General features: G+C 39.3%; 1 pseudogene; it reads left to right on the top strand.

The window, feature by feature from the left end:
• Window positions 1-4,203: 4,203 nt before the first annotated feature.
• LOC149228580 (triacylglycerol lipase 2-like) lies at window positions 4,204-5,152 on the top strand (annotated as a pseudogene).
• The last annotated feature ends 661 nt before the right edge of the window (window positions 5,153-5,813 follow it).

Below are 5,813 nucleotides of genomic sequence, written 5' to 3'. Positions count from 1 at the left end.
AATGTAACGCTGCCTCAATTACTGATTGTTGGCTGTTCATTTCTGTCAATAATGATTAAGCAATCCCCACTTTGGGTCGATCCATTTCCTAATGGCAGAGATTATTTATTGTATGAAAGATCATTTGTAAAGGGAGAGTTCTGGAAAGCAGTGGGAGAGATGTGAAGGAAAACTTCACTGTACAGTTTATGACAGTGATTTAATGAAAAGATGCAGCTCTGACTCCTAAGATTCTTGTGGTGTGAATTTAGCATTTGTCTTTTCTTTTGTTTCATATGTAGCTTGTTATATTTCACATTTCATTTCATAATCATTTCTAAATGAATACTTTTAAGTGAGAAGGGAAGAATCTAGTTTACTGCTCTGCCTTGGGAAGGTATTCATGTTCTATGTTTTCTTCTTTTTGATAAGGATTCGTCTATTCCCCTTGTCAACCTCTTAGCAGTCTTTTCATTCCATATCATTTCACAGTTGAATGCTAAATTTATTGCCTATCTTGCCTCCTGAGATAATCTGTGTCTTGGATTTAATCTCTCTGCTCATGCTGTTCTTAATCCCATGCTGCCCAGAAAACCTAGTCATTTATCAAAATACCCTCTCTTATCTATTTACTAGCCTAAAATCAGTTCCCATTTTAAGTCATCTCGCACCATATTGCTCATTTTATCGAGATTGACTGGAGAGAGTCCTCTCCTGTCCTCGTAGGGCTAGCTATGAGGCTGAGCTTGGTTTGATGTTGCCTCGAGTTTTGCCTTCTTCAGCCTGAGGCAGATTCAAGCGCTAACATAGTGGCGACCATACTGGGGACGAAAATGGTTTTCTTGAAGATTTTCTTGCCCCAGTACATCTATCAAGTTCAGAGCTAATTGCTGATGGTGAACAACAATTAGACATAAGAAGATGGCTGAAATCATTCACCTGGTGACTCCTTTCACTGAAGAATCCAGCAACTGGAGCTTCATGGTGACTCCACTGTAGAGGGATGAGTAGCTTTGAGATTTTTTTTTTTAAATGGAGCGGATTGCAAGAAGATATGCTCCTATGAGCTGAGATCACATCCCAGTTTTTCCGAATAAAATTCCAAAGGTAGATTGGTCAAGGAATTTGCCTACGTTTAAAGATGATGGTAAGAAGGACGCTGCTTTACATCTAGTTCGATTTCACATGCATATTCGCAAGTTGAAGGTTGATTTTATAGAAGATTGCTTGATGAAGATATTCATGGCCACTCTGGAAGGTGAAGCCCAATCTTGGTATGAAATTTTTCCGCCTGCTTGTATTTACTGTTTAGAGGATTTTCATGCCCTGTTCATTGAAAGATATCAAGAATCTTATCCATCATTAAATCTAGTTCATGACTGTTGCAAACATGCTTCTACTTTTATTGAAAGCCTTGAAAAATATTATGAAGATGATAATTTCATGGATGATGAGATCATGGAAGCCCTGTATGAAAATCCCTTTCAGCAGCGTAAAGACGATCATGAAAGTTTGCAGCATGATCAAGATTGTAGTACGATGGAAGATGAAAGAATTTTGCATCTTGACAGTCAACATGAATTACATGAAATAGATCAGCAGGTTGAAGAGTTCCATATGGCTGAAGGTGATGAAAGAAAAAGTGTCGGTTCAAATTTGTCCATAGAAGAAGACAACATGCAAGGAAGTCCAGTTCTAATTCCAGAATGTGATAATGTCAAGTCACCTATTTCAGATTTAGATTCAGATTGTGATGACCAAGAAAACCTTGTACTAATTCCCATGAAAGAGAACTCTGCTGCTGAAATCATCTGGGATGAAGAAGACAGAGTTTTGGATCCGAATGTTCTCATGTCAGCAGAACACAGTCTTCATGAAGAGGTAATCCAGTCAGCTCATGAACAGCAAGATGAGATCGTTGCTCAAGCAAGTAAAAAAGTTCCTCTAGATGAATTTAAGGTAGATGATAGAGATGTTAGTGGTGGGTTTCAAGAATCATTTTAAGTTTCTTTTATCATGATTGATGAATGCAAAGACAATCTGGTTGTCATATCATATGAAGATGACCTACAATATATTCATACTACCGAAGATCAGATCATTCAGGACACCATTTCAGATTCTTCTTCCTATGTTTCATGTTTTGAAATGTTCTTTTAAGAGGAAATCTGCTCATCCACTTGTTCAGAATTTTTTGAGGACCAGGAACATACTCTTATTGAAGTACAGTGTGAAGAAAGATCAGAATCAAAGGAGAAAGACATCTTGTGTCCTCACCAGGAGGGAAATCTTCATGCTTTTCATGATCCAATGGCCAATCTGTTGCAGTCAGTTGTGGAAGTGTTTATTGCAGTGTTCAGTGATGAAGGAGATCATGGTCAACTATGTTTTTGGATGCCCAGTGATCAGTTTGTATTGTTGACCAGCAGATCTGATCAGGGGAATCAATCAAGAAGGCATCTGCTTGATTGGTTACATTGGCATTTTGATATAGTTTGATGGTATATTATCTTGCAAGAAATGTAGGTGGTCATGTACTACCACCAAGCTTTAAGTTTTAAGTTCAGTTATTAGTATTTTGAGTTAGTTTGTTAGAGTCAAGTTTTTTTAGTCATGTCAGTTTGCATTGAGTCAGTTTGATTCAAGGTTTAGTCAATAAATTGAGTCATGTTGGTTTGTCGGAATAATGGACTCCATAGCCCAATGGACGAAGGCACTGTCTAGCTCTCCCAGAGATCTAATGTTCTTGGTACCTCCACGGAGCGGCAGCTGCCATCCCAATTGGAGCCAATGTTAGACTTAGTCTTGTTAGTCCTCTGTCAGAATCAAATTCACCGAGGTTCATTTCTCGTCATTTGCAGTCATCAAATTCCATTTTGGTGAAAAAGAGTCATTTTAATTCTTGAGTCCAGGGTTTTGTCTCCAGAAGTGTGAAATAACGCTTGCAGGCTAGAGGGAGGTTCAATAAGTTTCTTATTTCAAGAGTTTCATCATCATTAATGCTCAAAGATATTTCTTCTTCAAAACTCTGTTTTGAAGAAGAAATTGTCAAATTTGTTTTATGATACGCTCCATTCAAAAAATGAACTCTTGGCAAATCATCCTAATTTTCGAATATACAACACACTCAGCAGTTTGGTAGAGAAGTTGTCAAATTTGTTTTATGATACGCTCCATTCAAAAAATGAACTCTTGGCAAATCATCCTAATTGTCGAATATACAACACGCTCAACAGTTTGGTAGAGTTTGATGGTTATTATCTTGAAAGTGAACCATGTGTGGCTTGTAGCTGTCCAGAAGTGCCTTATACAAGAATGAAGTTGGACAATCTGAAATCTGAGACCAAGTTCACTGACAACTAAAACATTGTCAAATGCATAGGTAGCCACACTATCCAAAGTGTCACGATGATTGTTCATGTTGCTCGCCAGTCAAAATCAGTTAAAGTGCTCAATTTATATTACAATAATAGGCCTATTTGCACTACAACACCATGGCACACATTGGGTGGGATTCATGTTAGCACCAACGGTTTTGACTTGGATACTATGCATTAGAGCGATTGGCCTCTATAATATTATTTTCTGGAATCCACATGTACATCGGGCACTCTCTCTATTTTACATGTACAAATTTTTGAAAAAAAGGCACAACAAGGAAGTTGGATGTCCTTGGGAGGCATTCTATTGTGCATCACTGGTTCAGAGGAAATGTTTGTAGACCTCGGGCACTTCTCACAATTATCAAGCAAGAAATTGTCAAAACGCCAAAAAGAAAAGCTGAGTTGAATTCTCGAGGGATGGAAATGTGTTTTAGAAGGGTAGACTGGGTGTTTTCAAGTAGCGCGGCACATATACTCAAGGGCGCGGCGCACACCCAGGGTGCGACGCACACCCAGGGCGCGGCGCACCCCAAGGCGTGGCACACACAGAGCCAACCCTCAGTTTATTTGTTCAACGGGCGTGACGCACACCCAGGGCATGGCGCACACCCACAAAGGCTCGAAACTTGTTCCAAATTGCATCAAGTCACCTTTGAAACCCCTCAAATCGACATATATGAGAGCATTTGTGAGAAGTACAGCCTTTCACTGTTCTTCTAGTGGATGGGCATTCATGGAAACGTGGAAAATGATATTTGGTTTATTTTTTTGTATTGGTTTCAATTCAAATACCCTCTTTGTCAGGGGAGCGTAGGAGCCAGGCTGTTTCTGCGCCACACTCATGCAACCTTATTATGGTTGCCAGAAATACAAGACTACAATTGTAGATGGCTTTCGGTTGGGAGTTCATAGGATCTATTCTCGGGCATTCCCATCTAAATCCAATCGAAAGAGTCCCATTTTCTTTAACCACAGCGTTTTAACTGGTGGAATCTCATGGGTGGTGAATCCCCCTGATCAAGCCGATGTGTCCCCTGCGTTTGTTCTGGCAGATGCAGGTTATGATGTTTGGATTGGGAATGCTCGCACCACGAGTTACAGCTATGGCCATGAATACTTGACAGAATTAGATAAGGCATACTGGGATTGGAGCTCGGATGAATTGGCAGCCTTTGACCTTCCCGGCATGATGTACCTGTGCACAACATTACAAACCGAAAAGTTCATCTCATCGGCCACTCTCAGGGAGCTCAATGCACCCTGGCTGCTTTAAGTGAAGGGCTTTTAGTGGATATTGTGGACAAAGTGGCATTATTGGCTCCAGTTGCTTATGACTCTCATATGTTTTCGCCGATAGCAGTTGCTGGAAACGTTCTAAATCTACTTGAAGACTTCAGAATCTATGCGGAATAAACTGTTGCCTTAACATTTCTAGAAGTGGGATGTATGAGACTTCAGAGGATACCTCAGCTAAGAACTTAATTCATTTAGCTCAATTGTATAGAGCAAACAAGTTTCGGAAATATGATTATGGAGCTGCAGAGAACAATCAGAGGTATAATTCCATGTATCCTCCGGCATATGATCTGTCCAGAGTGCCCACCCAAAACTTGTTCCTCACTTCTGGAGGTGCAGACGCTCTTGCAGACCTACGAGACATGGAAAAACCGAAGTGTGAGTTGAGAGCGGGATACAAATATGTTTTCAAACCCAAATTTTCCCATTTGGACTTCATCTTTTCCATCAATGGCAAGGAGAAGCTCTATGATAGCGTCATCATTTTTTTTTAGAGCTAGATCTTCTAGATTGATGCATAATAATTTTTCCAACTAAAAAGTAACGTTTTGATTACTTTAATAAGGATGTTTACATGGGAAAGAGGGTACCAGATTTTAAGGTGTTTATGAGCATGGTACGGTGTCTCTTTATCTAATCACAAGGCACCCAACTATCAAAACAAAGTAATGGGAAAGTGAAGATGAAACAGTCAAAGACCGAATCGCCTACATTTAAAACAAGGAAATCTGTCATAACATAGGAATAGAAACAGATGGTCTATTCTGTCTTTAGCCACGATTTCATGGAACCCACGCTACAATTTTTTCATTTTAATTGGTCATTGGAGAAATCAAAATGTAACGTTGCTTCAGTTACTGATTGTTGGTTGTTCATTTCTGTCAATAATGATTAAACAATCCCCACTTTGGGTCGATCCATTTCCTAATGGTAGAGATTATTTATTGTATGAAAGATCATTTGTAAAGGGAGAGTTCTGGAAAACAGTGGGAGAGGTGTGAAGGAAAACTTCACTATACAATTTTTGACAGGGATTTAATGAAAAGATGCAGCTCTGACTCCCAAGATTCTTGTGGTGTGAATTTAGCATTTGTCTTTTCTTTTGTTTCATATGTAGCTTGTTATGTTTCACATTTCATTTCATAATCATTTCTA

The sequence above is a fragment of the Pinus tabuliformis genome, chromosome J, assembly GCF_031772625.1.
Source record: "Pinus tabuliformis cultivar Carrire ecotype Pingquan chromosome J, CPIR1, whole genome shotgun sequence".
In the NCBI taxonomy this organism is placed as follows: Eukaryota; Viridiplantae; Streptophyta; class Pinopsida; order Pinales; family Pinaceae; genus Pinus; species Pinus tabuliformis.
This window is presented reverse-complemented; position numbering and strand designations above follow the sequence as displayed.